Genomic DNA, 27,614 nt, shown 5'->3' with positions numbered 1-27,614 from the left:
AGGAGAGCGGCGTGAATCCGGGAGGCAGAGCTTGCAGTGAGCAGAGATCGCACCACTGCACTTCAGCCTGGGTGACAGAGCGAGACTTCACCTCAAAAGAAAATAACTTTCTGATTGCCAGAGGGTTAACAAACTCAGACATTTTCACTTTGAGATTCAAAATATAGACCTTAATATCAAAATGCATTATGCAAATAGGTCTGTAGGTAGTGAGGTTCAATTCTTCTGGGATCTCTTGAATATATAAAGAAGGCCTCTTAGAATTGTTTGACTAAATAATGAGAGGTGGGAACATTTATCCATTGCTAATCATCTCCCCTTGGTTGAATCTTGACACTTGGGATGTTAATACCTCTGCATGTTTTATGTATAAGTTCTACCATTCTCTAAAGTCTCTGGAGAGCCCTAATGCAAGAAGCACAGATGCAGTTCACAAACTAGAGACAAAATGCTGGCAAGCCCAAGTGAGTTCAAGCCTCCAAGGAATGGTCTATTCCAAAGTACCTGAAATCAGAGGTAGGATTGAGAGGACGTGATTCTAGGTAGCAAACAGCAAATGTATCTGAAGCAATCTACCATGTAAAATATTTATATGCTTGTGTTTTACATATAAAGGTTCCTGTGCCAATGAGATTAAGGGGGTGAAATCTCTGCAAAAGAATACAAGCCAAAGGACTTGGATCTTGGCTGAAAGGAGAGCTATCTTCTAAAGGTTAGGCTTTCTTTCTGGGAAAGCCTACATTCCAGATGGATCAATGCAGGGGTATAAAGTTCCAGCTACTTCACCCTAAATGATGACAACTCTGAAGAAAATTCAAGCTTTGCAGTCCTCCATGGTAACATGCTAAGGCATTGTTCTTACAGTACTGTAGCCCAGTTTCTCTCTCTGCCAAGTTTTCATTCTGAATAAAACTCTGTTTTCATTCCTTTCTCTTAAGATACTGATCTCAAGAACACACATTAATAAACATGCTCCATACTAACCTTCAACTCAGAGTATGTTTCCTTGGGAACCAATCTGTGGTAGTTGATACAAGGTGGTCCAAAAACACAGTGGTAGAATGGGATGTGGGAGCTGAACCATATGTTGTGCAGCTGGTATTAGGGGCCACATTACTGGTTGTAGAAGAAGCTCATATAGTACCTGGGACAAGTTATCAGTAGAATTCCCAAACCTTTATTGTAGTAAACTGGAATGTATTCTGTTGAAAGGAACCACCCTGCTGCATAGGAGAAATAGTAATTAAAAGAACAACAGAATCAATAGAATTGAATGGCTGTTGCTAGGGTAAACTGATGTTTTGAGAAGAGCTAATGAAATGCTGATGATGGTTAACCTTCAAAGGTCAAAGTCATAGAACTTGATGGCAGTATGTAAGATGTTCTCTAACACAGCTGTATCACAGAGAATGCTAAGATTTAGCCCCAGGACTAAATAGCAGAGCTCCAGATAAACTTGTAGGACTCATATGTCTGATATGCCAAGGTCAAGGCCCTGATTGGTAAAGAGTGAAACCCTAAAATATAGGGGAAGAAACTATTTGATGCAATAAAATATCTTCCATCCCTAGATTTTTTTTTTTTTTTTTTTTTGAGACGGAGTCTGGCTCTGTCGTCCAGGCTGGAGTGCAGTGGCGCCATCTCAGCTCACTGCAAGCTCCGCCTCCCGGGTTTACGCCATTCTCCTGCCTCAGCATCCCGAGTAGCTGGGACTACAGGCGCCCGCCACCTCGCCCGGCTAGTTTTTTGTATTTTTAGTAGAGATGGGGTTTCACCGTGTTAGCCAGGATGGTCTCGATCTTCTGACCTCGTGATCCGCCCGTCTCGGCCTCCCAAAGTGCTGGGATTACAGGCTTGAGCCACCGTGCCCGGCCTAGATTTTTTTTTTTAACTGAAGTTATACTTTTGGTGCAATCTTCCAAATCAGAGGCTAACATTTTACCATAGTTTCAATGTGATATATTTAGAAGCTTCTACTCTACAAAAATGATCCCACAAACAAAACAAAAACTGTATGCATCCATGTAGTGTAAACTGGCCCTCTGACATTCTCTTAGGCCAGTTTTCTTATAACTAAGGTTGAGTCACAACATAACCCCACTGAAGAAGTGCTGGAATTGCTAGGGAAGCATGGATTTATATTCTGAAGGAGCAGCAGGACCTAACACATCTATTGGTAGGAGCCCTGGAGAATATATAAGACCATAATGAGAGAGTGCACAATCAAAGGGTATAGAAGGTAAACTTATAGCCAGGCACGGAGACTCACACCTGTAATCCCAACACTTTGGGAGGCCGAGGCGGGCAGATAACAAGGTCAGGAAATCAAGACCATCCTGGCCAACATGGTGAAACCCCATCTCTACTAAAAATACAAAAATTAGCTGGATGTGGTAGTGTGCACTTGTAATCCCAGCTACTTGGGAGGCTGAGGTGGGAGAATGGCTTGAACCTGAGACGTGGAGACTGCAATGAGCCGAGATCGTGTCACTGCACTCCAGCCTGGTGACACAGCGAGACTCCATTTAAAAAAAAAAAAAAAAAGAATGTAAATTGTATAAGAAACACTTTCTAATATGCGAGTTCTCTCCTGGGACACAGGATTTCAAATTCTGGCATGATTTCCAGGAGATCATGATAAAAGAGGATTCAGGTATCTCTTAGAGACACAGAAAAAGTAATGACAGTCAAAGAAAAGCGAAAAAGCCAAAATTACAAGAAGAGATCAAGCATAGAGAATTAAACATGCTGGAGTGTATTTGAGATGTAAAACCAATGATCCCCTCCTCCTATCCAGTACTGTGTTTCACAGAACAGTTTAGAGAACATCACAGTTATTAACGCTTCAAGAGGGACACAAGCATCACTGTGAAGCTAAGGTAGGTAGTGGCTCTACTCAAGAGATAAAGATTCATGAAAAATATTCTGTTATAGAACTTGGCTCACTGATAATAATGGAGATAATAAAATCTGAAAATAGAAGTCAGGTAGCAGTACTGGAGTATCAGTAGTTAGTTGGGTGCTATTATAATAATAAGTAGCAAAGTTCGATTGTCAGCCAGGGTACATAGCCCACTAAAAGCTATGGATGTGGTTTATGGAACACGGCACCGCAACGAGTGACCTAGATGGACAGACTGTTTATGATATTTATTGGTGTATATATAATAACATGTATTGCTCAGTCTACTTAACCAAATAGAATAATTCAGGATTAAAAATACAAAAACTAGCCGGGCGAGGTGGCGGGCGCCTGTAGTCCCAGCTACTCGGGAGGCTGAGGCAGGAGAATGGCGTAAACCCGGGAGGCGGAGCTTGCAGTGAGCTGAGATCCGGCCACTGCACTCCAGTCCAGGCGACAGAGCGAGACTCCGCCTCAAAAAAAAAAAAAAAAAAAAAAAAAAACAAACAAAAAAAGAATAATGCAGGATTAGGAGACTGAGCATGGTAATCCCAATAACAGGTCACCCCTTTTCATATTCTAGCCCTGAGCCAGTTTTCAGAATAAGAACCATTGAGAGTAGAGATGATGTCTCCAAGAAAGATTCTGAAATTCCCTAACAGGTAAACATGGTAATTATCCTAATTTTTCCCCAAATGGACCTATGGCCATATACTCATGTAACTATATATCAAATCAATGGGAATCCCCAAACATTTCAAGGACTACTGAACACTGGGTACAAACTGACTAAGGACTAATTGCCTCCTTTGTTTTGGGGGAGGTATAATATAATGTTTGCTATTAACTAGCTAGTTTGTCTCCTTGAGGATTGGAATTATACAAAGCAATTGACTGCTAACAGGCTGAGCATTGACCAACATATGTTTCCATAACTGAGAAAGAAAATCTTATGCTTTTGTGACGATGTATATTCATCATCATTGCCACCATGGACACTCCATTCATGGGCTCATTGAGCCAACACTGGAGAGGCTGAGAACAAATGATGTTCTATATCTGCAGATTGGTTTATCATGCCTACCTCCTTGCCAGATATCTCCTTTATGGAAGATGCTTTCTGATGCTAAACAATGTGAGCTACAATTGTCTCCACATTTCATATCATTTTGCCATAGGCTCATTAACTTGCCTCTTCTGCATACTTTCTCATCTCTGATCTTTCAGTCTTCCTTCATCCAGACTACTGATCCACCAGCCAATTTTCCCCGAAAAGAATTACACACACACACACTTCAAACTATTCTTGCTCTGTATAATAAATGGCTGACCTAAGTACTTAACGCTCTACTTACATGGGGAAATTTTCCCCAACTCTGTCCTTTTTGGCCACACCTGAACGGAAGGACCACACATTGAGTGAAACTGTAGTCTACCATACCAATATATGAAGACAACCCATTATCACCCAGGCTTTAATGTGTCTTATCCCCCAGAAACTGATCATGGAAGAATTCTAATAAGGCAATTGATGTACTCTGAAGGAGGACTGTTCCTACAACAGAGATTAGTGATATTAATCTGGGCTAACTGCTTATGAAAATTTTTGATGTTCCTTAAAATAACTGAGAAATTATCTCAAATGTACTATTTCCATCATAAAATGTATTGCTGTTTCACCGATTTGATCTTATAGCTCAGAAAATTGACAATACTATATTTATCATGTTCAGCCCTGGGCACATCATCAGTTAATGACCAGTAGTCGGGCGCTCAGCCTCTACAAAGGCCTATTATTATTTCAAGGGCTCTTGTTCAAATGGCTGTTATTTTATAAATCCCTAAAGCATGATTTTCCTGCAGAGTATTTGGGCATGTTTGCTATTTCTTCCCTATATATTCACTCTCTTGCACACATATTATAAAGGTCACCCAGATTATTTGCCAATTTATATGCACCATGTTCACCTATCATTTCACAACTACAGTGCATCACTGTACTGCACATGCACACAATTTAAAAATTATCATGTACTCTATTGTCCCTGAGGCAAAATACATATTGTTCATCACTTTACTTCCTATATAATAGGGAACTTATTTGACCAGTTTTAATGATGGAAAATAAGGCATTTTCCAAGTCAATAGGCACATATTAAAGAACAGAGGCTATGGATTTTTTTCTGTACATATACCACATTAAGTATAGTATACATACTCCATGATCCATTTGGATTTTAAAGGAACTAAATAGAGAATTGAATGGAGGTATGATGGAACCACCCACTTTACCTCCTTTCCTCTTGTGGAGTGGTAATAATCTCTAAAATTCCCCCTGGGATGCAGTATTGCTACTGATGTAAAAATAATCTTGGCTGGGCTTTAAAGAGAGGTATTTCAGGGTCTTCTATCGGCACTTTTAACAGTGTCTTCGTAGACCAGGGAATGAGTACTAAGTTTCTGAAAAGTATCTAAATATTTTCAAATGAACTATTCACATGATGACTGAAGAAACAATCAGGAAAATGGCATCACTTTAGAATGGAGTTTGGCCAGGACCAGGTATCACCTGGCTTTCACAACTTCCAATTCTAAAATGGAAGGAAAGAATAGTATTTTAGTTTACCTGATATCAGTCTTATCTTCAACAGACAGTCTTTGAATAGTTTGGATATTCTCTTTTTCCTGATAAAAGTTACTCTGTACATTTTGTGAAATTGCAGGATGTGTATATATGATCTCATGTAATCAACAATCAATGTGCTCTCAACTTTACTATCTGCATCTTTCGTTTTGTCTTTGCAGCAATCAATGAGCAGATACTATCATTGTCTTTCAAGGTTTATTTACCTGCCATATTTTTTTAATGTCCATTATTTCTACTTCACTAGAACACATCAAATTTTTTAAACTTTGTCTCCATCTTTATTTTGATCTTAGTATTACAAGTAGTTATATTAAATATTCACTGTCAATACTTTTTTTTTTCCCAGAAAGAAACATTAAATAAAGGCTTACAAACAGAAGCCATGTCTATGTCTTGGGAAGTGACAAGACAAGATGGTAAATGCCTGTGTCATTATCCTCCAGACCCAGGATTTATAGGCCATAAGGAAAGGGTTATGTAGGACATTTGCTTAAGAGCAGGATTTATGGTAAATATGATAACATAAAGGTTGTTTTGACCTAAGGGCAAGATTTACAGCAAACACATGCTCTTACACAAGGAACAGAAGATAAAAAAGAAATCTTAGAGGTCTTCCTGGAACTGGAATTAATCAGAAGTCAACATGGTAGATAAGCATCCAAGATAGAGTTGCTCTGGCCTCCACACTCCACCCCCTCAATCCAGTTTTTACAACCTCATGCACCCTCTTCTTCCACAATGGTCACGAAGCATTTAAGGAAGATGCCTCAAATTATATAGCTTTAGTAACACTGTGTTGGCAATGAAAAACAGATTGGGCCCAGTGGGTTTTCAAATGTGAGAGACATCTGAGAGGCTGTGTTGAATAATCTCTAATCTTTGAAACACCACCCATGACTTTGGTTTTCTCAGAAGTAAAACAGTGAAATATCTGTAATATTAATAATTTGAATAGTAGAAATGTAATGCACAGAATGATTACAATCAAACTTTTTTTTTATCCCAGAACAACAATATAAAAGAATCTCTTCCATTAGGGAGCCAACTGAAAGCATCAAGAAGAAAATTAAAACCCCGTTTTTCTGTAGAGACTGCTTATAGCCAGAAAATAATTCAGGATTTAGCCCAAATTGTAGACAAATAATATAAACTCAAAAAATTGCTCAGGACTATAATCTAAATTTTACTCTATCCAGTTTCCCCATTACTACCAAAGATAAATCATTGTAGGACCAATTCATTTGCAAAATGCACTTTTCCTTGAACAGTATGCTGCTCCATTATTATTATAATTAACGTTACCCTGGAATCTGACACCAGTCTACTACCACCTAATTCACACACATACAATATGAATATGAGTGTTCATACACATACATACAAATAACAGGAAAAGAAATAAAACCAGAATTTTCATGTTATCTTCTTAATATTGGTTACTAGTCTTATATTAATAGTTATTGGCATATTCCTTTTAGTCAATTCTTTTTATCTTATTAGATCTACTAGTATGTAGAACCCCTTTTTTTACATTACACAAAAACATTTATGATAATCTGATAACAACAAATGTGCATTTTACACAAATTAAACTAGAATGTAACACAAAGAAATTGCTTTAAGTCACTAAGTTTTATGATTGGTTATTATAAAGCAACAGCCACCTGATATAAAATTGGGATCTAGAAAGAAATGTTATTATAGCAAAACATAAAATATATGACATTGGCTTTGGGCAGTACACAGGGCCTAGATAAAAGTACTAAAAGAATGGCCACCCATATTATATAGTGCTGAAACAATTTGTAATGCAGTCACTTATTGTAATTTAAAATATAGGAAATATATTCAGTGATCTTTTGAAATTGAGCAATGAAATTTTGAAGCAGAATGTTCAAAGTAGCATCTAGTTGTTTGAACAGGTTGAGTACTCCATATGCAAAATGGTTGGGACCAGAAGTATTCTGGCTTTTTATGTTTTTTCAGATTTTGGAATATTTGCATATGCATGAGATACCTTGATGATGGGACCCAGGTCTAAACATGCAATTCATGTATCTTTCATATAAATCTTATATACATAGTCTGAAGGTAACTTTATACAATATTTAAAATGATTTTTTGCATAAAAAGTTTGTATTAAATACTTATGTGTAAAATTTTCCACTTGTGGAATCATGTTAACACTCAAAACATTTCAGGGTTTGGAGCATTTCAGATTTTTGACGCTCAAATTAGGAATGCTCAACCTGTATTCTCACATTCTTTTGTTCAAAAATACACAGCAGATTTAAAGAGAAACTGTCCAAATTACAAACATAAAAGAAATATAGAGGGGTCGGAGCTTACTGAGTTAGAGAATAAAACAGTTTCTCTTATCCAACTTTTCAAATACAGCATCCAATCCATGGTGCTGTTTCAAAGATGTGCGTTCAGCCTAAAAATTAAAATGTTGAAATAGGACCTTTCTCTTTTATAAAAGTTCTGAAATAATTAAGGTAGTATGCCCCAGAAACTCTTCCAAACAAGTGCTTATAAGAATAAGGCCACTGACCTACACCCAAAGGTAATTCACTTACACCCAAAGTAGTTTTAAGTCTGAAAAATGGTAGTCTAAAATAAACTGTGAGGTTGAATCACACTTAAAGGAAGATAATTTTCTTTGAATAATTGCTAGAAGTGCTATCCACCTGTAGTAAAAGGCACTAAAATTGTTCAAAAATCTAGAAGTTAAACAATAAAAAACAAACAACAAACCCCCCATGACCTCCAATTTTCTATAGACTAGAAGAAAGTTGCAAAACTTTCTCAAAAGGCTTATTTCCCAACTCCATTTCAAAAGTGGTCAAGGTAGAAAAGGAAAGATATCCCAGACAGTGGAGCCAAAGAATCCTGGAGAACAATAACTGAGGTACACTTCAAAGGAGCAGGGGCCTAACCAAGGCCTATTACCTCTGCCCCCGTGCCCAGCACCCTGGAAAACAGACCAGGTGATACTGGCTAGTAAAATTTCAGGATTCCTCAGGATCAGTGACAGGTGCTTCCCTCTGCTTGTTTTTTCCAGTGGGAGTGTTTACTGCTGCTACTCTGTTCACACCTCACTATTGTATATAGAGTATTAGAATATGGGGGAAAGAACTTGTCTTTTCAGTTTACAGGTGTCTGAATCAGAAGGAGCCATACCTGAAGAACTATATTCGGATCTGAGGTAGACCATGATATGCAGGTTGAGACTTTTGTCATAACTGGACATGACTTCAGGGAATTCTGAGATGGGGCTGAGCACATTTAGCTGTTGGAGACTCATGAGTTGTTGTGGTTAGAGATTGGATTTGATAGCATGGCTTTAAACTCAGTTTCAGTTTTCCCCACCTTCTATATCTATACTTGCATTGTGTCATCGAAGCTCTTCCCATCACAATGTGTAGCCTATAATGTAAATCTCAGAGGGTCAGTCAATTACAACAGAAGTGATGATACTCCCATAAGCTTGTGAGAACAAAGTCCTCAGACAAAGTGTCACAGCTGCTATCAGGAAAGAAACCATCAGCACGTACTAAAAAGGCTAGGAAAGAAGGAAAGATAAGTGCAGGGTATTGGAAGTGGCTGCAATATTTTCAATATATTATACTCCATGTTTGGTTGGCCTGTTTTTTTTTTGTTTTTGTTTTTGTTTTAAATCGGGACATTCTTAAGTCAATTTTCAGACTAATTTTCTCATTTCATAAAACATATTTAAATATTGAATTCAAATGCAAGAAATTGTCTTTAATTCTATTGACATGTTGATTGCTCTAAGTTGTGACATAGTCTTCAAAAATCTGCTTGTGACTATCACTCTTTCTTTCAACATAATGGCATAATATGTCTGCTTGTACATTCTTTAAGATCAACACATTGCTGACATATTCATTGTGATAATCAATAAGAAATAAATGTGTACACCCAAAAGATCTTCAACAGATTCCCAGATGTTTCTAGCCTATGCAATATTAAAAAAGACATGCTAGCCATGAAAAGATACACATTAAATTATTTTTGTAATATCACCTAATGAAACTCTTTTATAACAACTGGTTTTGATTTAGGAAACTCACTCCTTTCATCATCTCTGAAGTTAAATGCTAGAGCAAAGAAATTTAGAGAAATAGGCAGAGGCAATGCAATCTTTCTATTAATATGTTCAGCTAAAGTCACTGACTGTGTAAGAGATGAACAAGAATGATTTTCTCTTAAAAGAACTAATTTCCCTTGTGTAAATTTGTTTAAATAAAACCAATAAAATTTTGACAAGGGCTGGAATTTTCTTATTTTGTCTGCCATAAGCAAGAATATTGACTTTCACGACATTTCCTCCCTCAGAAGATTGATAAACTCTTTATTTTTTCTGTACTGATTGAAAGATAGAAAATATGGCTTAATAATGATGACTCAATGTAAAATTATCAGAAATTTGGTGAGTTACTTTTATTAAGTTGAATTATGTGCTTGATTTGTTGCTTTTCATGAAGAAATAATTGTATATTTAAAGGATAGAGAAGTTTTAATTTTGTCTTAGCTTATCAAATGCTTTGTCAGTATTTTATTAAAATAGAAAATAAAAGAATGTAAGAACTTGGAAATTGTTCAACTGGTTTCTTAAATTTTAACAAATATATTATTAATAATTTTATTTCATGAAATATATGTTTATATATATATATATATTCCTAATAAGAGCTACTACCTAAAGGAAATTTAAAAGGCCACAAAATAATATGTTATGGAAGGGATTATTTGTGAGGGAAAAATGAAAAATAAAGGGTTTATGCATCTACTTCTTAAAGAACAAGTACTATTTTGCTAGATTTCAATCAATATATCATAAACTAATACAGACAATAAAAATATCTTACCATTGTATATTAAAATTGATAAATGAAGAAATAGGATGAAAAAAGAGAAGGAAAATAAATTTATTTGGAGAGAACATAGCAAATAAAATAAAAGTTTACTGGGATAAATAAAAGTGCTAAAAAGAGAAACCAAAAAAATACAGATTAGTACATTATTTAAATTTACAAAAACATTTTTGAAAGTGATATTAAAAAAACAAATTTTGAATGATGTTGTGCACTTTCAAATTAAGCTTTAGATGCAGTCACGAGGTTTTTATGTTCACCCAATGAAAAGACAGTATAAACATATAATGAGCATTTCTAATATTTTTCTAGTAAATTCACAGAAACAATAAAATCTATCATTTAAGTGTCTGAGTCGATGACACTGACAAATTTATACACCCATGCAACCATTATCTCAATAGAGATATATAATATTTCCATCTCCCCAAAAGTTTAACTGTTTAATATAATCTCATAAACCCACCAGCTACCACCTCCTGCAACCACTGATTTTGATCTGATTTCTATTGCTATAGGTTAGATTTGCCTCATCTAGATTTTGCCTGTTCTCAAGTTTTACATAAATGAAACTATATATCACATGTTCTTTTCTTCTAGCTTCTCTCAACAACATCTTTTGGATTTTCATCAGTGTTGTTGTGTGATGCAGAAGTTCATGACTTTTGATTGCTAAGTAGATTTTCTTGCTGGATGATTATACCACGGGTTTTTGTCTTATTTATTCACCTACTGATGGACATGACTTCTTTCTAGGTTTCAGCTATGAAAATTCAGGAATTAGAATTTTCTAAACATATTGTGTATATGTGTATATAATGATTTATATACACATACATATAACAGTAAATTTGTAGTTGTGTCATTCCTAGGTCATATGATAAGTGTATAATTAACATTTTGGGATACTTGCAAAATTACTTTCCAATGTGGTTACACTATTTTCTATACCAATCAGCAAATTTAGGAGAGTTCCAATTCCATATCCTTACACCAACATGTGGTACTACCATGTTTTTATTTTTCGCCATTCCAGTGAAATTTAAGTAGTATTAACTTGAATTTAGGAACATCCTGAGCATTTTTTCATATTGAATAATCTTAAATATGGAATATGGTTTTGTAAAGTATGTCTGCCATTAATTTTGTCCCCTTTTTTGGTTGTCAGTCTTATCCTTGACTTCTCAGAGTTATTGATACACTCTAAAGACAAGAATTTTCTGAGATATATGTGTGTTGAATATTTTTTGTCAGTTATGGTTTTATGGTTTACATTTTCATTTCTTTTTTTTTTTTTTTTTTTTTTTTTTTTGAGTACAGGCATGATCTCAGCTCACTGCAACCTCTGCCTCCCAGGTTCAAGTGATTCTCCTGCCTCAGCCTCCCGAGTAACTGGGACTACAGGTGTGCACTACCACACCTGGGTAATTTTTTGTAATTTTAGTAGAGATGGGGTTTCATAACGTTAGCTAAGCTAATCTTGAACTGTTGTTGACCTCAAGTGATACGCCCGTCTCAGCCTCCCAAAGCTCTGGGAATATAGGCGTCGGCCACGTGCACAGCCAGGTTTTCCTTTTCTTAATGATGCCTTTTAAAGAATAGAATTATTTCATTTTGATTAACTCAAATTCTTCAATATTTCCCTTTTTGCTGTTCCTAGAAAACTTTAGTTTCTCCAGGGTTACAAAAGCATTCTACTATATTATTTCTAGAAACTTTATTATTTTAGCTTTTATGTCTATAATTCATTTCAAAATCAAGTATTTTGAACACCATATGTTCTATAAAGTTATCCAATTACTTCAGCACCAAATGTTGAAAAGATTAGCCTTTGAAAATATGCTGTTTCCATTACCATCTAGTTTACAATGTATTTGAATTCCCTTTGTGATTTTTAAACTGACTCTAGTTTAAATTTGTTTTGGTAAAATAACATACTGTACATAATTTTAATACTTAAAACTTATCGATACTTGTTTTATGGCTCAGTATTTTATCTACATCAGTTAATGTTCAATGAGCACTTTAAAATAATGTACATCTGCTACTGCTTGTCTCACATTCTAAAAAGATAAATTAAAGGTGACACTATTGTTCTGGTGTATTCCTGCTGACATTCTCTTTAATGTTATCAATTGTTAAGAGAAGAGTGATAAAATCTTCAATGATATTTGTCGATTTGTTACTTCCTTTAATTCTGTCAGATTTTGTCTTGTATGTTCTGAAGCCTTAAAATTAGATGTAGACACATTTTAAATGACAATGTCTTCTTTATGAAAAGACATTTTGGTTATAAAATATGTCTTTAGTAAATTACTTGTTCCAAATTCCACATTATCTATTATTAACATGGCGTTCTAAAATTTAGTGTTTTAGTAGTTAGTGGATAATTTGTTTTCAAGTTTCATACCTTTCTAGTAAAGTGTCCTTCTTGTAGAAAGCATTTTGTTGGATCTCCTGTTTATACTCTGCTTGATGATACCTGACATTTTATTGAATGTTAAAACTAGTTTCATAAATATATTTGTATAAGAATACTATCATTTGCTATTGATTATACAGTCTTATTTTTACAATTTTTATATGTGTGCATTCTCAAGGATTGAGAACTGTTTAATAGCAAATTTTTAATCTGCTTTATTAGCTATACCTTGTTTTAATTTTTTATTGCTAAGCAATTTTTATGAGTTTTATAATATATATCATTAAATTATTAGTCTAACTTCAATAATAATATACTAATTCATATATAATGTAACTAGCTTTAAGTAACATGCTTCCATTTCCCCATCCCATCATTTGTGTTTCTTAAATGTAAACCTTACAAAACATTTTTTTTTTAGAACACATTTTGAATGAATTTAGGAATATGGAGTACCTTTTTTCCTCTCTCTTTACTATTTGCTATGTGGTCCAAGTATGAGCAGCATTAGAATTACTTGGGAGTCTGTTATAATGACAGCTTCTCAGTCCCATCCATATATACTGAATAAAAAACTATATTTTAATAAAATTCTTTTGTTATTTGTATACCTCTTAAAATTCAGAATCAGTCTAATCTATTTTGAATGGCAATTTTCTAGGAAACCTAATGATCATTAAGGACTAACCAAATGAGTCCTTTGGTACTATCAAAGCTACGGCATTTAAGAGAAGGATTTTCTAGTTCCTTTGAGAGATTTTTAATTTCTTCACTTTAAAAGTAAGCTTCTTTTCCAGATTTATTGAGAGCATTTTCAATTTAACTGTACCTTATATATCATCATCCCTTCTACAATAAATATAGCTAAACTTAATTTCATTACCAATTTTTCAGAGATAATTATTTACTTTATTACAAGTGAGTCATTAGGTTCTCACATAAATTTGACTAAAAGAAAAAGACTATCTTATTTTGTAAGTCTGAATCGAAGTGCTTGTAAATATCTGGGAGATGGAAATTAACCATCAAAGATTTATATTCTGCACGCTGGTCTTTCAGAAAGGAGGTAAGCCATCCATAATGCTATATAACTGCAATGAGAAGACTGGTACATTAGTCTCCTGATGAACCAGGGCAGCGACTTATACTCCCTGAATTATAAATGCTGAAGTGGTAAAATAGGATAGGAAGTCATGTTTCTGTAACATTGTGTTGTTGCAACCACATATTTTGAACATGTCCCCCTGAACATATCAGTGAAGTCTTTGATATTCGCTCATGTAGTAAACTTTGCAGGAGCAAAACAGGGTTGTTGGCCAATATTCTGCCCGTTTTTTATACCATTGAAAGTACTGGTATTTACCTAAAAAATAGCTAATGCTAATGTGTGCTAGGCTTAATACCTAGGTGATGGGCAGCAAACCACCATGGCACATGTTTATCTATGTAACAAACCTGCACATCATGAACATGTACCCCGGAACTTAAAATAAAAACTGCAAAGCCAGAGGTTTAGGACACTTTACTGGAGTTTGACATCTATCTTTCCTTGATTCCTATGTGTTTTCTCAAAGTGTTCTAAGAATAACGGACTTTTACTAATGCTCTTCTCTCTATGCCAGTGCTAAAAACACATGGTTCAAAGTGTTTTCTTTGACTACGTCAACTTTTTCAGTTATAAAATATTTTTCTTGTGTGCTATTTGCTCCACTATATAAATTAATCTCTTCATTCAGAGAATAATCATTAAGTTTCTATAGCTATGTCAGAAAGTTTACTGGATATTGAGTAAATTATAGGGTTTTTTGGATACAAAATTGAAAAGATGATATCTCTGATCTCAAAGTAGTCATAATCAATTGGGGAGATAATAAGAAAATAATTGAAAATATGACGAATGAAAAATGAAAATTAAATTTAAGAAACAAATGATGGGACAAAGTTCATGCAAGTTGAGAGAAATTAAAGTCCAGCCAGATCTGAAGAGTCTATGTCATTTTTTAACATTGAGGAGGTAGTAAGTAAATGTATTGCCATCCCTCCCCAATTATGATATAGACTTTTTCCTCCCCACAATACGACAGTGACCAAGTAGGCTATACATTTCCTAACAATTTCTGAAATATTAAAAAAATAGAAAAACAAAACAAAAAAGTCATTTGGAAGAGTTATTATGTGACTCTCATACCACATTTTTCCCGTCTTGGTGTAAGGATCCTATTCCTTCATGACTCTTGTCATGCAGCAATGGCAAAGCCAATTCATAACAAGGTCATAGGAGTTTTCCATAAATGTCCAAAACCCAAGAAAATTCCTGGATGGTGCACAGCAAGAAAAACTGAATTCCTTATTTTTTGCCTTGGAATCATACTTCTTGCACTTTCTCTCTGTTCATAGATTTGTTGTCTTGCCTTGGGCCCTAAAAAGTACTTCAGAGAACAATGTTTCAATAAAAACACATCTATTGAGTTCTGATTTATCCTATTTTAAATAACATCATAATAGGTAAAGTAACAATCTAGCATGTGTAAACCAAGTTAGGCCTATTTCGCTTCATTTTTAACTATTTATTCAGCTCTAGGACAAAAGGGAATATTGGCGTGCTGTCTTATTTGTTCTGTATTTTCTATGAAAAATGATCCTAACAAGAAATCACAGGCAGTCAACCATCTACAACGATACAGACTTAAACAGACACAAACATACATGTGTTCAAGAATAAGGGTAATACCGGCGGGGCGCTGCGGCTCACGCATGTAATCCCAGCACTTTGGGAGGCCGAGATGGGCGGATCATGAGGTCAGGAGATCAAGACCATCCTGGCTAACACGGTGAAATCCTGTCTCTACTAAAATACAAAAAAAAATAGCTGCGTGCATGGGTGCCTGTAGTCCCAGCTGCTCGGGAGGCTGAGCCAGGAGAATGGCGTGAACCCGGGAGGCGGAGTTTGCAGTGAGCCGAGATGGCGCCACTGCACTCCCGCCTGGGCCACAGAGCGAGACTCCACCACCCCGCCCCCCACAAAAAGGGTAATACCAAGACAAAAAAAAAAGTCTAAACTCTGTATTTAAGAAAAAGAACTTCAATTTGTAATTTTATAGGTAACTATAGTTCATCCAGAAATATAGAATATTTTTACAATTTCCCTTTGCATCTTTTAACTTTGCTAAACTCGAAGTAAGAAATTCTGTAAACTGGCTGGGCGCGTGGCTCACGCCTGCAATCCCAGCACTTTGGGAGGCCGAGGCGGGCAGGTCACAAGGTCAGGAGATCGAGACCACGGTGAAACACCATCTCTACTAAAAATACAAAAAATTAGCCGGGCGTGGTGGCGGGCCCCTGTAGTCCCAGCTACTCAGGAGGCTGAGGCAGGAGAATGGCATGAACCTGTGAGGCGGAGCTTGCAGTGAGCCAAGATCGCGCCACTGCACTCCAGCCTGGGGGACAGAGCGAGACTCCATCCACCCCCCCCAAAAAAAAAAATTCTGTAAATTTAGTTCTATGTCATAGTAATTTTATCTTTTCAGTTTTGTAACTTAAAAAATATTTTTAAAATATTTGTATTACAGATTAGCAATCATGTAGAATTAACATTAATTTGAACAGCTTCTTTGCTCAATATTTCCTATATTTGTCTCACTTTCATTAATGTAAATCCTCCAACTTCATCCTTCTTTTTCAAAATTGTTTTGATCATTTGAAATCCCTTGAGATCCCACATGAATTTTAGGACAGATTTTTCAATTCATACAAAAAATTTCACTGAGATTTTAGTAAGAATTGCAGTGAATCTGTAGATTGTTCTGTTTAGTATTGATATCTTTTTTTTTTTTTTTTTTTTTTTTTTGAGATGGAGTCTCGCTCTGTCGTCCAGGCTGGAGTGCGATGGCGTGATCTCAGCTCACTGCAAGCTCCACCTCCCAGGTTCATGCCATTCTCCTGCCTCAGTCTCCCGAGTAGCTGGGACTACAGGTGCCTGCCACCACGCCGGGCTAATTTTTTGTTTTTGTTGTATTTTCAGTAGAGATGGGGTTTCACCGTGTTAGCCAGGATGGTCTTGGTCTCCTGACCTCGTGATCCACCTGCCTCGGCCTTCCAAAATATTGATATATTAATAGTATTAAGAACACAGAAGACCTTTCCATTTATTTGTCTTTAATTTCAGCAATGTTTCATAATTCTCAGTGTACAAGTCTTTCATCCCCTGGATTAAGTTTAATACTCAATATTTTGTTCTTTTCAATGCTGTTATAAATGAAATTATTTTCTTTTCCTTTTGGAATTGTTCATTGTCAGTGTATAGAAATGCAAGTGATTTTTGCATGCTAATTTTGTATCCTACAATTTTGTCAAATTTGTTTATAATTCTAGTGTGTGTGTGTGTGTGTGTGTGTGTGTGTTATTGATGGTTTTCTAAATATAAGCTCCTGTCATCATCTGGAAACAGATCATTTTACTTCTTCCATTTCAGTTTGAATGCCTTTTATGTCTACTTATGGCTGAATCACTTTGGCTAGAACTTCCAATACAATATCGAATAGAAGTGGAGAATGTGAGCATACTCTGTTTTGTTCCTGATCTTAGAGGAGAAAGCTTTCAGTCATTAATCATTGAGTAGGATGTTCACTTTGGGTTGCCCTTTATTATTCTGAGGTAGTTGTTTCTATTTCTGTATCATTCAGTGATTTATTATAAAGGAGTGTTAAATTCTGTCAAATACTTCCCATACATCAATTGAGATGAACATGTCATTTATTTCCCCTTTCATTCTGTTCACATAATGTACTAAATTGATTTAATTTCATATGTTGAAGCATTCTTGTGTCCCAGGAATAAATTCCAAGAGGTGCGTAGGTATAAGTATTTTAAGATGTTGCAGGATTTTGCTAGTATTTTGTTGAGGAGTTTCGCATCAATATTAACCAGAAGCGTTGGTCTCTAGTTTTCTTGTAATGTCTTCATCTGGTTTTGTTAAGAGGGTAATGCTCACCTCATAAGATGAGTTGGGAAATATTCCTCTACTTTAAATTGTTGGAAGAGTCTGAGAAGTAATGGTGTTAGTTCTTTAAATGCTTTCTAAAATTTACTAGTGAAGCCATGTAGTCCTTTTCTTGGTTGGGATATTTTTAATTACTGATTTAATTTCTTTATTAGTTGTAGGTATATTCAAGTTGTTTTTATTTACTCATGACTCAGTTTTAATAGGTTTCGTGGTTTTAGGAATATGTCTGTTTCATCTAGGTTATTGCTATTATTTGAATATTGTCCCTCCAAAATTAATGTTGTATCTTAATCTCCAATACAACTGTATTAAGAAGTGAGGCCTTTAGAGAGTGATTAGGTCAGGAGGACTGTGCTCTCATGGATGGGATTAGTCCCTTGAAAAAAGGGCTGTAGAGAAACAGTAGCTTCCTTTTTTCCCCTTCATTTTGTCACATGAGGATACAGGGTTCAAGGTGCCTTCTTGGAAACAGACGGGGCCTCACCAGACACTGAACCTGCCAGTACTTTGATCTTGGACTTCCCAGTCTCCACAACTATGAGAAATAAATTTCCATGATTTATAAATAACCCAATATTTACTATTTTGTTATAGAAGCACAAAGAAACTAAGAAAATTATCCAATCTGTTGGCATAAAACTGTTCATAGTACACTCTCATGATCCTTCTTAGTTTTATGAAATGGTACTAATGTCTCCATTATTTTTTCTGATTTTTACAATCTGGGTCTTTTCTCTTTTTTGTCTGATAATATGCCTAATTGTTTATCAATGTTGTTGATATTTTCAAGAACTTTAAATTTTGTCTATTATTTGTTAATGGCTATTTTATTTATCTGTGTGCTAATTTTTGTTACTTCCTTCCTTCTGCCAGTTTTGGGTTTAGTTTGTTTTTGGTGTTCAGAATACCAGTGTCAATTCTACTGTCAATATGATGCTCATTCTTCTCTCTCCTTTCTCTCTCAGGAATTTTAAGAATTTTCTTTTTTTTTTTATAGGCATTTAGAAATTCGTTTGCAGCTATTTTTGCATTTTCATTTTTTCTTGCTTTTGGCACTATGCTCTATATTATTTTCTTCAATCCTCTCATTTTATTCTTTCTTTTTGAAATATTAGGGCATAAATTCTGAAAATTGTAGTTATATATTTATTGGTTTACCTCAAATGCACTGTAGTTCTTGATCTTCTATTATTTTATGTATGTGAATTATAGCTTTTTAATGGTAGTCTAATAATTTAAGAGATTACTTTTTTTTTTTTTTTTCTGGAGAAGAAAGGCTGCCTTTGTTTCTTGAAATTCAGTAACTACCTCAGAGAAGCAACTACCCACACAGGAGTAGACATTCAAGTAATTTATTGGGGGAAAATACCTGTGAAGGATACTGCGGAAGCAATTAGAGAAAGTGAAGCCTAAAAAGTGCAAAGTAGGTATGACAATAATGGAGGAGAGAGATGGAAAGCAAATGGAAGAAACAGGTGGATCACAGACTGCAGCGCAGTTCTAAGAAAGATTTAACAAGGTTGCTGGAAAGTCCTTAAGACAGTATCATCTGGTGGGGGAGTCCTGCCCTGGGCAAGAATGGGCCTAATACCCCTGCTATGCTCAGACATGAGCTTCAAGCAGCTTGCAGAAAGTATGTGCTCAGCCCAGACACATTTGTGAACCCGAGAGGACAACAGCAGACATATCATTCAACAATATTTCTTGCAGCGATGGATATGAGCAGCATATGTCCTCATTTGCCATACCTGGGATAATACACAAACTCATCAATCATAGTGTGACTCTTCTTTCTTTCAAAGAAATTGGAGCTTGAAATTCATGATCAATTCAGCGGCCATTTACCCCACCACATACTTAGAATTGTAGATTCTCCTGGGTTTGTTTCTGCCTATATATTGATCATTTAGTTACTTCTTAAAATGTCTTGTCAATTAATGCCTAAATTCTTTTTCTGCATGCATTTATAAATGTGTTACTTTATGTTTGTAGGGTATTTTTTTTCTTTTACAGGATTGTATGTGGATACACTAGTGTGCTTATATCAATTTTTTGAGCCTATATTTTGAGCCAATATTACATAAAAAGTATCTATCTATCTATCTATCTATCTAAGTATAGATACTTGCTTTTGCATAATAAGGAATGTTCATCTAAACCAATGGGACCTTTTTCAAAATACTCATGGCTGAGACCCATTGTAGAGATGCCTGAAATGGGGACTAGTTACATAATTTGTGAGTACCAATGCAAAGCAAAAACGTTGATCTCCTTTTAAAAATAAAAGTATTATAACACAGCAACCACAGAACATTAAACCAAGTGTGGGGGTGCTTTAAGCATGGGTAAGGATTAGCATTTACTTCTCCAAGTGGAATGTGACTATCATCAATTACTCAAGAAATTCAGTTACCCAAAATGTTTAAAAGTGCTTGCTATGAAAAGGAATCAGCCAATGAAAAAAAAGCACAGAAAATAGCTGCATTAAACTAGAGAAGCAAATATCTGCAGGCTAGCCTAACCTTTCCGATATTAACAAGAAAAGTAAGAGTCCATATTCTTAATCATATAAAATAGGAAAGTAATTCCCTTCAAAGGAAAATAAAATAGGATAAACTCCATATTTAAAAATGGTACATCCGGTAGTGTTTCATCAAAGACCAAAGCCTACATAATTAAACTCCAAAAGCCCCAAACTATGTGCAAATTTAATGTGATAAAAACACATATGAAACCAATGGATTCTATGTTCCTGAAATTTAAAAAATAGTAATTATTATTTCCATAGCCTCACTGCTAATAAATCAAGGATTGAGTGTTTTGACAGGTGTAGTTATGGAATGAATTATATTTATTTATAGTTTTGAACTAAGTTTTGGGCCACTAACTTTAGAAAAGATGATACAATTGAATGGCACAATCACAGCGCTATGGTTGAGGCTGTTTTTCCTCTATCTTTTTTCTGGTGTAGTCACTCATGTTTATTTTCATGCTCATCCAAGCCCTAATAATGAATACATTCACAGACCCAGATATATGACTGGGGTTTTTGTTATATTATTTATATTATAGTCTTGACTTTTATTCCCCTGAAATCACTTGCTGGCAGGATGGGCTTCCAAATACACACTGGAATTATTAGGAAGTGTGGATTATGTATAATATTACCTAAAGCCTATTCCCAGATGTAATATTAAAACGATGGATATTGATGCAAGTAAGAACCACCTCACCTTACCACTTCATGTTTTATTCCAGCTGTATGTCGCTGCTATGAGTCTGATATACAAACTGGTAAGTTGTTCAAATTCCAAGGGCAAAAGTAGTTTTCATATAAATTTCACTCTAGGCAACTGTAACATTAAAATGTACTAAGAATGGGAATGTTAAACTATAAAATTTAAAAGTATTAGAAAGGTAATAAAACCAAATATTTTAGGCACAGTATTTCTCAATTTTTATGTATATAATATGTAATAAGAAATATAATACTACAAGAAGGCAGATAACAAAAAAGAGAGCAAAATAAAATAGAGCTTGCCAGAAAAAGAGGCAATGCATCAGTTTATCAAAGAAAAATAAAGTAGAAGAGTTTGTGTGTGGCAAGGAGAGGTTTAAACATCAGGAGACAGTGGCTCTATCCTCTAACACATGCAAACCAATCAGGGCCCTGGAACTCAATCAATTGCCATCTATTCTCTGTTCCTGTAAGTATTAAAGTTAAAAGAGACCTCAATCTACAAAGCCTATTCAGTCACATAGTAGGCTGTAGATTCCAGGATTGCTTTTAGAATATTAAATTGAAACATTTTCCAAAGTATGTTTACAAAATAAGTTACCATACAACAAATTAAAACCTCTGTTAAGAAACACCATAAAGTGTCCAGAGCCATGAGGCCCGGAATTAGCTGACCTCTGTTGCTTGATCTCCGCAAAGCGGAGACAGGACGGCACATTCCCGGGTTCTTTATTTACAAACCCTTCCCGCGCGCGCCTAAGTTTTCCCGCGCGCGCCAAAACTGTTGCCGCGCGCGCCAAAGCTTTTCCCGCGCGCGCCTAAGTTTTCCCGCGCGCGCCCAAACTGTTCCCGCGCGCGCCCAAACTGTTCCCACGCGCGCGTAAACATTTTCCCGCCCAGGAAGATATGCAGCCTAGGGCGCAGGCGCGATCCCGCGCCCGGGAAAAGTACAAACCCACGGCGCATGCGCGATTGTAATTTGAGAAGACCCGGCCCCCCGTCACCGCCCTGGCCCAACCTCTTCCTCTGCCAGCCTATATAAGGCATGACCCTGCATTCAATAAACGAGACTTGATCAGGCTACTTGTCTTGTCTCCATTTCTTGTGTTTTCTTGTCTCCTCCATTCCCACTCCCCCTTCCAGGGCCCGTTCGACTGTCCTGCAGGTCGGGACACCTGGCGCCCGAACAGGGACCTGGACACGGGGGAAATAGTGAGGAAGAAGGCACTAAAGTCGGCCGAAAGTGAAAGTGGAAGAAATTCCTCCGGACGTCGCGGGAGCCTGCTGCGTTGGAACCAGAGGTGAGTAATAGTGTCTGATTATGGGACAAGAATTAAGCCAGCATCAGATTTATGTAGCGCAATTAAAAGAGGCTTTAAAAACACGAGGAGTAAAGGTTAAAAGTAATGATTTGTTTAAGTTCTTTGATTTTGTAAAAGAAACCTGCCCTTGGTTTCCACAAGAGGGGACCATTGACGTAAAGAGGTGGCGTAGAGTGGGAGATTGTTTTCAAGATTATTATAGTACTTTTGGACCAGAAAAGGTCCCGGTGACAGCTTTTTCTTATTGGAATCTAATCAGAGATATAATAGATAAAAAGGAAAAAGAAAAAGATCCTGAGGTAATGGCGGTGGTTACTCAGACTGAGGAAATATTAAGAGGCAGTTCCCAAACCGACCTCGAAAAATCCATACCTAATAAAGAAATAGACCTTATATCGCTACAAAGGGACGAGGAAGAGGCTGGGGTCCCCTCAATAACAAACATAGAAACATCAAATAAGGAAAAGGCTAAAAAATACCCAGTTTTACCTACAACTAATGAAAGCAAAAGTAAAAATAACCTTAACCCTTCAGAAGTAAACTGGGATAATTTTGAGGAAGAGGCAGCAAAATATCATAATTCTGACTGGCCACAAACTCTTACTTATCCCCCTCCCTATAATAAGGCTTCTGCCCCCACAGTTATGGCAGTAATAGACCCAAAAGAGGAGCTTAGAGAAAAAATTGCACAACTTGAAGAGCAAATAAAGCTCGAAGAACTACATCAGTCTTTAATCACTAGATTGCAGAAATTAAGGACAGGAAGTGAGAGTGTTCAATACCCTAAAGGAATAGAGAAACACTCTCACCCTCAGAGACCCGGACAGCATGTCCCAAAAGGAAGGTCACTTGGTAGTAGGGATAGGGAGGATTCCTCTCCTCGAGATGTTTTTCCGGTAACGGAAACTACAGATGCGCAGGGCCGAGCCTGGAGACACCACAATGGGTTTGAATTTACTGTAATAAAAGAACTAAAAACTGCTGTCTCGCAATACGGAGCTACTGCCCCGTACACCCTGGCCATAGTCGAATCTGTGGCCGAAAATTGGCTCACTCCCATAGATTGGAATACCTTAGTTAGAGCAGTTCTTTCCAGAGGCGACCATCTGATTTGGAAGTCAGAATTTTATGAGAATTGTAGAGATACGGCCAAGAGAAACCAACAAGCCGGAAATGGTTGGGATTTTGATATGCTAACTGGCTTGGGTAATTACACAGAAACCGATGCTCAGATGCAGTATGATCCTGGACTGTTTTCTCAAATTCAAGCAGCGGCTACCAAAGCCTGGAGAAAACTTCCTGTTAAGGGGGATCCAGGAGCCTCGCTCACGGGGGTCAAACAAGGACCTGATGAGCCATTTGCAGACTTTGTACATAGACTTTTAACCACGGCCAGCAGAATATTTGGAAATGCCGACGCAGGGGTGGATTATGTAAAACAGCTAGCTTACGAAAACGCTAACCCAGCTTGTCAGGCAGCAATCAGATCTTATAGAAAGAAAACAGACTTAACAGGCTACATCCGCCTCTGTTCAGACATAGGGCCCTCATATCAGCAGGGCTTGGCTATGGCTGCTGCCTTTAGTGGACAAACCGTAAAAGACTTCCTCGCTAGTAAGAATAAGAATAGCAGGGGGTGCTTTAAGTGTGGAAAAATGGGACACTTCGCTAGGGATTGTAAGGGAGAACTAGCTAAGACCTTAGAGGCAAAAGCTCCAGGCCTCTGCCCTAGGTGTAAAAGAGGAAAACATTGGTCCCTCTCTCACCTTGTGGCTAGACGGAAAGTTATTTACAGGACTGATAGACACAGGGGCTGATGTAACAATTATTAAACAACAAGATTGGCCCTCCAGTTGGCCCACTTAAGAGACCTTAACAAATTTACGAGGAATCGGGCAAAGTAATAACCCTAGACAAAGTTCCAAATACCTCACTTGGAAAGATCAAGAAAGTAATTCCGGTCTCATTAAGCCATTTGTTATCCCTGATTTGCCTGTTAACCTTTGGGGTAGAGATCTTCTCTCCCAAATGAGGGTCATGATGTGTAGCCCAAATGATATAGTCACTGCACAAATGTTGGCTCAGGGCTACCACCCTGGGAAAGGGTTAGGAAGAAGAGAAGATGGCATTTTGCAGCCAATCCCAGCCATAGGAAAATTAGATAAAAGGGGGCTTGGAAATTTTTAACCGTGGCCATTGACATGGCTGCACCCCAAAAATTTGCTGATCCAATCACTTGGAAGTCAGACGAACCCGTTTGGGTTGATCAATGGCCACTAACCAATGAGAAGCTTGCCGCTGCCCAACAGCTAGTGCAGGAACAATTAGAGGCAGGACACATTATAGAAAGCAACTCTCCTTGGAACACCCCCATATTCGTCATAAAAAAGAAATCCGGAAAGTGGAGACTCTTACAAGATTTAAGAGCAGTAAATGCTACTATGATACTTATGGGTGCTCTGCAGCCAGGGCTACCCTCTCCGGTAGCAATCCCTCAAGGATATTTTAAAATTATCATAGACCTTAAGGATTGCTTTTTTACAATTCCCCTTCATCCTACTGACCAAAAAAGATTCGCCTTTAGCTTACCATCTATAAATTTCAAAGAACCAATGAAGCGATACCAATGGAAAGTGTTACCTCAAGGTATGGCCAACAGTCCCACCTTGTGTCAAAAATATGTGGCTACAGCCATACACTCAGTTAGAGAGACATGGAAACAAATGTATATTATACACTATATGGATGACATTCTTATAGCAGGACAAGTAGGAGAACAAGTCTTACAGTGTTTTGCCCAACTCAAACAGGAACTAACCACAGCGGGGTTACAAATAGCTCCAGAAAAAATACAACTACAAGACCCTTATACATATTTAGGTTTTCAAATAAATGGACCTAAAATTACAAATCAAAAAGCCGTTATCCGTAAAGATCAGTTACAAACCCTCAATGATTTCCAAAAGCTCCTTGGAGACATAAATTGGCTTCGACCCTACTTAAAACTCACCACAGGAGACTTAAAACCCTTATTGACACCCTGAGAGGTGACCCCAACCCTAAGTCCCTTAGGTCGTTATCAAAAGAAGCTCTTTTATCACTTAATAGGGTAGAGACGGCCATTGCTGAACAATTTGTTACTAACATAGACTATTCACAGCCCTTAACCCTTTTAATATTTAACACAACACTAACACCCACTGGTTTATTCTGGCAAAATAACCCTATTATGTGGGTCCACTTGCCTTCATCACCCAAAAAGGTATTACTCCCCTATTATGATGCCATAGCAGATTTAATTATTCTAGGTAGAGACAATAGCAAAAAATATTTTGGAATTGAACCCTCTATGGTCATACAACCTTATTCTAAGCCACAAATCCATTGGTTGATGCAAAATACTGAAACGTGGCCAATTGCTTGCGCCTCTTATGCCGGTAACTTAGATAACCATTACCCGCCAAACAAGCTTATTCAATTTTGTAAGCTACATGCTTTTGTCTTCCCTCATGTCACCAGTAAAATACCTTTAGACAATGCCTTATTAGTATTCACTGATGGGTCATCCACAGGAACTGCTGCATATACCTTTGCAGACACCACTGTTAAATTCAAAACCAGCCATACTTCAGCTCAGCTAGGAGAATTGCAGGCCCTAATCGCAGTGCTGTCAGCCTTCCCTAATCAGGCCCTTAATATTTATACTGACAGTGCATATTTAGCTCACTCAATACCTTACTTGAGACCGTAGCACAAATCAAACATGTGTCAGACACAGCCAAGTTATTTTTACAATGCCAACAATTAATACATGACAGATCAACACCTTTCTTTCTTGGACATATTAGAGCTCATTCAGGACTACCAGGACCTCTATCCCAGGGCAACCAACTGGCTGATATGGCAACCAAGATAGTAGCCATAGCTACAAATACAAACCTAGCCCAAGCACAGGCTATTCATGCCTTACACCATCTTAATGCTCAAACTTTGAGACTGATGTTTAAGATAACTAGAGAACAAGCAAGACAAATAGTTAAACAATGTCAGACCTGTATAACATACCTGCCAGTCCCTCACTTAGGAATTAACCCAAGAGGACTAGTTCCCAACATGATCTGGCAAATGGATGTCACTCATTATTCAGAATTCGGTAACTTAAAATACGTCCATGTATGTATAGATACATTTAGTGGATTTATACTGGCCACCCTACAAACAGGCGAAGCTACCAAGCATGTTATAGCTCATTTACTACACTGTTTCTCCATAGATGGAAAGCCTAAACAACTAAAAACAGACAATGGTCCTGGCTATACATCCAAAGCCTTCCAAGACTTCTGTCTTAAATTACAAATAAAACACATTACTGGAATTCCCTATAACCCTCAAGGACAAGGAATAGTTGAAAGAGCACACCTATCCTTAAAAACCACCATTGACAAAATAAAAAAGGGAGAATGGTACCCTACTAAGGGCACCCCTAGAAATATCCTTAATCACACACTTTTTATTTTAAATTTTTTAAATTTGGACAACCTGAACAGATCAGCAGCCGATCGATTTTGGCATTCTGAGTCCAAAAAACAATTTGCCATGGTTAAGTGGAAAGACCCCTTAGACAACACATGGCATGGTCCAGACCCAGTGTTAATCTGGGGAAGAGGCTCAGTTTGTGTTTTTTCTCAAACTCATGATGCAGCCAGATGGCTACCAGAGCGACTGGTAAGACAGGTACCTAACAATAACCAATCCAGGGAGTAATTTTCTCCCTGAGAGTACTCTTTTCCTCTATTGCAGAGATGAACTTCAACTACAAGCCCCTCTGGACCATGGTGCTTATTTGCCAAGCACTCCAGGTATATGCCGGCTTTGGTAATCCCCATGAGGCCCGTAAATATATACGACAACGATACGGTAAGCCCTGTGATTGTTTGGGGGGATATGTGACCTCCCTTCCAAATACGTACATCTCAGCTGTGTCCTGCTCCGCTTACACAGCATACCTGTCTAGTGACTCTCTTAAGTGGAGGTGTGTGTCAACCCCAAGAATATTTAGCGGAGGGGATACCACAACCTGCCCTTGTGACACATTTGAGACTGCTATGCATAGTTCCTGCTACACTACTTATTTAGAATGTACCTCTGGCGGTAAAACATACTATACTGCTATCTTAACA

The sequence above is a fragment of the Trachypithecus francoisi genome, unplaced genomic scaffold, assembly GCF_009764315.1.
Source record: "Trachypithecus francoisi isolate TF-2019V2 unplaced genomic scaffold, Tfra_2.0 Lachesis_group8, whole genome shotgun sequence".
Taxonomy (NCBI): domain Eukaryota; kingdom Metazoa; phylum Chordata; class Mammalia; order Primates; family Cercopithecidae; genus Trachypithecus; species Trachypithecus francoisi.
This window is presented reverse-complemented; position numbering follows the sequence as displayed.